The sequence below is a fragment of the Hypanus sabinus genome, chromosome 3 (assembly GCF_030144855.1).
Source record: "Hypanus sabinus isolate sHypSab1 chromosome 3, sHypSab1.hap1, whole genome shotgun sequence".
NCBI classification, from domain to species: Eukaryota; Metazoa; Chordata; class Chondrichthyes; order Myliobatiformes; family Dasyatidae; genus Hypanus; species Hypanus sabinus.
The window spans coordinates 39495750-39504131 of NC_082708.1; the positions used below are offsets into that span (position 1 = coordinate 39495750).

An 8382-nucleotide genomic window follows, 5' to 3' on the forward strand; every position below is an offset into this window, starting at 1 on the left:
AAAGAGGGAGGGGGGCACTAGAGGAGATGGAGAACAGTCAGAGTGATGGGCAAAAAGAGAGGGAAAAAGTGGGGGGGGGGAACCTAAATACATCAGGGATGGAGTAAGAAGGAGAGGAGGGGCATCAATGGAAGTTAGAGAAGTCAATGTTCATGCCATCAGGTTGGAGGCTACCCAGCCGGTATATAAGGTGTTGTCAACCTGAGTGTGGTTTCATCTTGACAGTAGAGGAGGCCATGTCTATATGGATAGACATGTCAGAATGGGAATGAGACGTGGAATTAAAATGTGTGGCCACTGGGAGATCCTGCTTTCTCTGGCGGACAGAGCGTAGGTGTTCAGCGAAACAGTCTGCCAGTCTGCATCGGAAAGCAAAGGAGATGCCATACAATATACCACAAATTAGTAGGAAGGTAGAAGATTTGTGAAGTTTTCATAAACCAACAGAAGGCAACTAAAAAGTCATAAGGAGAGAAAAGATGAAATATGAATGGAAGCTAGCCAATAACATAAAAGAGGAGACCAAATGTTTTTTTGTTTTTTTCTTTTTTTTTAATTTTTATTTTTTTATAATTTAAATTAGATTCCACTAAGTAGATGGCAATGCCTTAACCAGTTGTAAGGCCACTAGGGCCCCTTCCATCCTTATCAAGGGGAGTGCTAACCTTCTCTCCCTTCATACAACACATGTTTTTTCAAATATATGAAGAGTAAAAGAAAAGTGAGAGTGGATATCAGACTGCTAGAAAAATGATGCTGGAGAGGTAGTAACGTGGGATAAAGAAATGGTGGAGGAACTTCATTAGTTTTTGCATCTGTCTTCACTGTGAAAGGCACAAACAGTGTACCAGAAGTTCAAGAATGTCAGGGGCAGAAGTGAGTGAAGTTGTCATTACTAGGGAGAAGTTGCTTGGAAAGATGTTAGGTCTGAAGGTAGATAAATCACCTGGACCAGCTGGACTAGACACCAGAGTTTTGAAAGAGATAGCTGAAGAGATTGTGGAGGTATTAGTAATAAACTTACAAGAATTACTACAAATGTTTGTAGATTCTGGAGTGGTTCTAGAGGACTGGAAAATTGCAAATGTCACTCCACTCTTTTAGAAGGGAGAGAGGCAAAAGAGAGGAAATTATAAGCCAGTTAGGCTGACTTCAGTGGCTGGGCAGATGTTAGAGACCATTGTTAAGTATGCAGTATTGGGATACTTGGAGGCAAATGTTAAAGTAGGCCAAAGTCAGCTTGGTTTTCTTATGGGGAAATCTTCCCTGACAAATCTGTTGGAGTTCTTTGAGGAAATAACAGTCAAGATAGACAAAGGAGTCAGTGGGTGTTGCTTACTTAGATTTTCAGAAGGCCTTTGACAAGGTGCACACATGAGACTGCTTAATAAGATAAGAGCCATGATATTACAAGGATAGAAGTTTGCTGACTGGCAGGAGGCAAAAGCGGGAATAAAGGGGCCTTTTCTGGTTGGCTGCTGGTGACTAGTGGTACTCCACAATGATTGGGGTTGGGACTGCTTCTTTTCATGTTATATGTGAATGATTTGGATGATGGAATTGATGGCTTTATGGCCAGGTTTGCAGATGATATGAAGATAGTTGAGGGGGCATATAGTGCTAAGGAAGCTGGGAGTCTACAGACAGATTTAGACAGATTGGGAGAATGGGCAAAGAAGTGGCAGGGAAGTGTATTGTCATGCACTTTGGTAGAAGAAATGGAAGTATTTTCTAAATGGGGAGAAAATTTTAAAAAAAATGGAGGTGCAAAGGGATTTGGGAGTCCTTGTGTTGGATTCCCTTAAGGTTAACTTGCAGCTTGAGTTGATAGTAAAGAAGACAAATATAATGTTAGCATTTATTTCGAGAGGACTTGAATATGAGAGCAAGGGTGTTATGTTGAGGAATTATAAGGCATTGGTCAGACTGCTCTTGAAGTATTGTGAGCATCTTTAGGCCCCTTATCTCAGAAAAGATGAGTGGAAATGAAGACGGTCCAGAGGAGGTCCACAAGAATTATTCCAGGAATGAAAGGGTTAATGTATGAGGAGCACTTGATGGCTCTGGGCCTGTATTCACTGGAGTTTATAAGAATCAGAGGGAGATCTCATTGAGACCTATTGAATATTGAAAGGTCTGGATAGAGAGAATGTTGGGAGGATGTTTGCTATAATGGGTGAGTCTAGGATCAGAGGGCACATCCTCAGACTAGAGGGGTATTAATGGCAGTAATCCTTTTTGAGCAGAGATGAGGAGGAGTTTCCTTAGCCAGAGGGTAGTGAATCTGTGGAATTAATTGCCACAGGTGGCTGAGGGGCCAAGACATTGAGTATATTTAAAGCAGAGGTTGATAGGTTCTTGGTTACTCAGGGCATCAAAGGTTTCAGAGAGAAGGCAGGAGAATGATGTTGAGATAGAGTGGCAGAGATAACTAGATGGGCTGAATGGCCCAATTCTTCTCCTATGGGCAAGAACAAGAGTCCCAGATGGTATGTTGCCTCCCAGGGGCCAGGGTCCAGGACATCTCAGATCAAGTCCTCAGCCCTCTCAAGTGTGAGTGTGAACAGAGATCAAGTGCGCTTGGTCCTTTATGTAATTACCTCATTACGTCAGATCTGCCTCTGAACCCCAACCTTCTCTCTGTTTCTACCAATTATATTACCCTGCAGTAGCTCCTGACAAGCCCATTGATGTTATTCAGTGACGTTAAATGGCAAACAAGGTGATTTTCTACATTGCATTTTGAAATATATGGTGCTAAACTGCTTAAGCTTGTTATAACTGAGACCTGTTTCTGTGCTCAGTTCTCTGAAGAATTTTCATAGAGTTATAGAATCATATAATTGGTCCAATTCTTTCATTTCCCTACGTTTGGTCTATATCCCTCTAAATCAGGAGTTCACAACCCGGGGTCAATGGATCCTTTCTTTAATGGTATTGGTTCATGGCATAAAAAAGATTGGAAAACCTTGTTGTAAATATTTCCCATCCATATACTTGTCCAAATGTCTTTTAAACATTGTAATTGTACCCATCTTTACCACTTAGTCTGGCAGTTCCTTCAGTATATCTACCATCCTTTCTGTAAAAGTATTTCTGCTCAGACCCCCTTTAATATCTTTTCCCTCTCGCCTGAAACCTATGCCTCTAAATTATGTATCTCCCGCCCTGGAAATACAAATTCACTTTATCTATGTTGTAATGATTTTATAAGGTTCTTTAAGGTCACCACCCACCCTCCAAATGTTCCAGAGAATAATGTCCCAGCCTGTACTGATTCTCCCCATTACTCAAGTCCTCCAGACCCAGTCAGTCTATTTTCCACCCCACTTTGGGATTCTTAAAGACAAAATTTATGGGCATTTGGAGAAGCATAGTTTGATTAAGGATAGTCAACATGGCTTTGTGAGTGGCAGATCGTGCCTCACGTGCCTGATTGAATTCTTTGAGGAAGAGTCAAAGTGTATCAATGAAGGCAGAGTGGTAGATGTGGTAAGTATGGACTTCAGGAAGGCATTTGACAGGTTTTCCTTTGATAGGCTCATTCAAAAAGTCTGGAGATCGGTGACCAGTGGTGTTCTTCAGGGTCCCCTGCTCTTTGTGATTTTTAGAAATGACGGATCAGGAAATGGAATTGTGGGTTAGTAAGTTTGCAGATGACATAAAGGTTGGGGGAGTTGTGGATAGTGTGGAGGGTTGGTGTAGGTTGGAATGCAACATGGACAGGATGCAGAGCTGGGCTGAGAAGAGGCAGATGGAGTTCAACCCCGAGAAGTGTGAAGTGATTCACTTTAGAACGTCCAATTTTAAGGCAGAGCACAGGGTTAATGGCAGGATTCTTAACAGTGTGATGGAAGAGTGGGATATTGATAGTTACAGCATAGTTACAACCTCAAAGATACAGCATAATTGATAGAGTGGTTAAGAAGGTGTATGGTGTGTTGGCTTTTATTAGTCAGGGGATTGAGTTCCAGAGCCTTGCGACAATGTTGCGCTCTATAAAACTCGCCTCATTGTAGGAAGTATTGAGAAACCTTAGAGAAGGTGCAGAGGAGATTTACCAGAGGGGGATGCCTGGATTTGAAACCATGTCTTCTGAAGTAGGTTGAGTGACCTCGGGACTTTTTCTCTTTGAAGTGAAGGAGGATGAGATGTGACTTGATAGAGGTGTACAAGATGCTGATGAGAGGCATAGATCGAGTAGAGAGCCAGAGAGTTTATCCCAGGGCAGAAATGGCTAAAACAAGGAGGCATAACATTAAGGTGTTCGGGGGAAAGTTTCGGGAAGATGGCAGAGGCAGGTTTTTTACTCTGAGAATGGTAGGCTCGTGGAACACACTGCCAGGAATGGGAGTAAAGGCAGATATATTAGGGATATGTTTGAGACTCTTAGATAGGCACTTAGATTTAAAAAACTGGAGGGCTATGTGGAAGGGAAGGGTTGGATTGATCCTGGAGTAGGTTAAATTTTTGGGAAAACATTGTGGGCCGAAGGATCTATATTGTGTTGTACTGCCCCATGTTCTAATGACATCATTCTTATAGCCAAGTGATCAGAACTGCACATAGTATTTGAAGCATGGTTTCACCAATGTCATCAAAATGAGCTTTTGCTTTATTAATGTGCCCAATACTTGTCCCACTTCATCATCACGGCTTTTGGATCCCAGTTCTGATGAACTCCAAGGCTCCTCAGATCTCTCCCTGCAGCATTCCACCCTTTTGAGCTTTACCTGCCTCTGCCTTTTCAATGAAGTCCCCATTCCCTCATCACTAGTACACTAGTTTACTCTATCCATACTCCACAATCTTCTCTCTCCTTCCCCACCACAATTCACTACCCATCTCCCCTGATCTTCTCCCAGATATTTAACTTTCCCTAGCCCTATCATCCCTGTGATTCACCATTCCCTCTTGCAACCTCCTCCCAAGCCTGCACAAGCTCTCATCACTCCACCCAGATGGGAGATCATGGAGGTAGGGCCCATAGAATGGTTTTGTGTTAATACAGATTCCAGGTTCAGAAATGGCAGTTCTAAAGTACACCATACTTTTGAGGTTTGGCTATCAGTGTATAGCACTCGCAACAAACTCCTGTGACTCCTCTTCAATAGCTGTTAACCATATAACAATCACAGCACGGAAACTGGCCGTCTCGGCCCTTCTAGTCCATGCCGAATGCTTACTCTCACCTAGTCCCACTGACCCGCACTCAGCCCATAACCCTCCATTCCTTTCCTGTCCATATACCTATCCAATTTTACTTTAAATGGCAATACCGAACCTGCCTCTACTACTTCTACTGGAAGCTTGTTCCACACAGCTACCACCCTCTGAGTAAAGAAATTACCCCTCGTGTTACCCTTAAACTTTTGCCCGCTAACTCTCAACTCATGTCCTCTTGTTTGAATCCTCCCTACTCTCAATAGAAAAAGTCTATCCACATCAACTCTATCTATCCCCCTCATTATTTTAAATATCTCTATCAAGTGCCCCCTCAACCTTCTATGCTCCAAAGAATAAAGACCTAACTTGTTCAATCTTTCCCTGTAACTTAGGTGCTGAGACCCAGGTAACATTCTAGTAAATCTTCTCTGAACTCTCTCTATTTTGTTGATATCTTTCCTATAATTCGGTGACCAGAACTGTACAAAATACTCCAAATTCAGCCTCACCAATGCCTTGTACAATTTTAACATTACATCCCAACTCCTATAATCAATGCTCTGATTTATAAAGGCCAACATACCAAAAGCTTTCTTCACCACCCTATCCACATGAGATTCCACCTTCAGGGGACTATGTACCATTATTCCTAGATCACTCTGTTCTACTGCATTCTTCAATGCCCTACCATTTACCATGTATGTCCTATTTGGATTATTCCTACCAAAATGTAGCACCTCTCACTTATCAGCATTAAACTCCATCTGCCATTGCTCAGCCCACTTTTCTAACTGGCCTAAATCTCTCTGCAAGCTTTGAAAACCTCCTTCATTATCCACAACACCACCTACCTTGGTATCATCTGCATACTTACTAATCCAATTTACCACCCCATCATCCAGATCATTAATGTATATGACAACATTGGACCCAGTACAGATCCCTGAGGCACACCACTAGTCACCGGCCTCCAACCTGACAAACAGTTATCCACCACTACTCTCTGGCATCTCCTATCCAGCCACTGTTGAATCCATTTTACTACTTCAATATTAATACCTAACGATTGAACCTTCCTAACTAACCTTCCATGAGGAACCTTGTCAAAGGCCTGACTGAAGTCCATTTAGACAACATCCACTGCTTTACCCTCATCAACTTTCCTCGTACCTCTTCAAAAAATTAAATAAGATTTGTCAAAGATGACCTTCCACGCACAAATCCATGTTGATTGTTCCTAATCAGACCCTGATCATGCATTGAAATCATGCATCATGCATTCCCAGCCTAGTGGTTTGTACTGATGACAGGTCATTGAGGTGGATGCTTTGAGTGCTGAGTGACAACAGTGTGATTGTAGTGTAATTATTGACAACAAATGGATCACATTAGCTCAAGCTTCCCAGATGGTAAGTTTTTAAAAACATTCACATCCAAACCAGCTAGTGTTGAAAGAAGAGAAACAACAAATTTCTCTAATTTCTTTTCATGAGTGATGTTGTCTTCAAACAAAAAATCATGGTAATGAGAATTTACAGCCAAGTGCTTTACTCTAAAAATAATGCAGAGCATATCCTGCACAAAGCAGTAATTTGTCCTTGTATATTCCACTTTAATTTCACTCATAAACAATGATAAACATTTCATGAAAATAAAGTGACTCACATGAAAGCTTGATAAATATCTGCATAAATGGATGGGTTACCATCCCTATCATAAAGCTGCTAATTTGGCTGCCAGGTGCTGCGGTTTCCTTCCACGTTTCACAGACATACGAGTTAGTCTGCTCATTTTACACATGGCTGATAATGTGCTTTAGTCCTGCAGTCCTACTTTTAAGACATGAAAACTCATTCCAAATTATATAATGGACTTAAAGATCTGTAAAATTATCTTTTATTAAGCAGTGCATGAATGCAGATATAACAGGTGATACAGCTTGTGACTCATACATTGATTTCACCAATAAGGAATATTTGGGAATTTCAGATCTGAACCAAGAGTCTCATTCTGCCAAGAATAATATTGAATCTTCACAAAAAGCATCGAGCGAGAACCTCAGGATCTCAGGACAACAACAGGATGTTTTGACGTCCAGGAGGATGTAGCTCCAGGTGTTGTGATTTAATTTTATATTATTAGGAAATCTGCATAATGAAATGTGAATGTAGCAATTCTTGTGGGCATAAAACTGAGAAATTAGCCCAAGTTGATTTATGTATTTGGCTCCTGACGGCCTTACCCAGTGGTACCATAGTAACAATTGCTTCTAGCTTTTCCATCACTAATTCCGGCTCTTATCTCCTTTTCTACAAGATATGGATCTGGATCTATGTATTTGCAGAAAGTGCAAGCAAGTTCTGATAGAGATTTCTAGACTTGGGTTCACTGTTTCCTGGCCGAATAGTGGCTATTCTCTGTACTCACTATTATTACATATAGTTATTTTGCGATGTGTAACTACATGAGTGATGCAATATATTGTTGAGAAGAATGATGAGGATGATTGTGAAACTCAGACTTTTAAGACATGAAAACTCATTCCAAAACTACCCTTGTTTTCATATGCAAAAAGATGACCAAGAACAGTTCTTTAAGTAGCTGGGATGTATGGACCATATAAGCAACTGGAAGCTAATTGCACTCAACAATGAACAGTATAAAATTAGAAAGCTTCAAATAAGAAATAATATAAGAAAAATTATATTTATTCAGATAATGGAAGTGATCTGATGACTGATGCACCATCAATAACTCTCGGAGACGGGAGGCGAACGATAGGCTTTTATTAGCTGCAAGAGACCACCACACAACATCCTGGAGACTGAGGGCAGGGCTCAGGCCTCAATCACCTTTATACAGGGGTCTGTGGGAGGAGCCACAGGAGCAGTCAGCAGAGGGACGTGTCCAGACAGGTATATGTAGTTCACCACAATGACCTAATCATGCTTGCTTCAAAATGAGTTGTAATTCAGCTCAGGTGGCAATAAAGCTTTTAAGAATAATTAGAGCCAGTGAATATGTAATACAGCAAAGTATGTTGAGGCCAGAAATAAGCAATGTGAAGAGGATTTAGCTAATTTGGAATAATTAAAGTGATCTTCAGTTATTAAGAATTTTTCCCTTGACTGTCTTTGGAATTGGAAGTTTTGAAGTGCAAAATCAGTCAAATATCTTGCACAAGATTAGAACATAGAGCACTGAAAAATGGAATTC

The 8382-nt window shown here is 41.1% G+C and overlaps 1 pseudogene; it reads right to left on the bottom strand.

Moving 5' to 3' along the window:
* Window positions 1–567: 567 nt before the first annotated feature.
* LOC132392052 (U6atac minor spliceosomal RNA) lies at window positions 568–687 on the bottom strand (annotated as a pseudogene).
* Window positions 688–8382: the final 7695 nt, after the last annotated feature.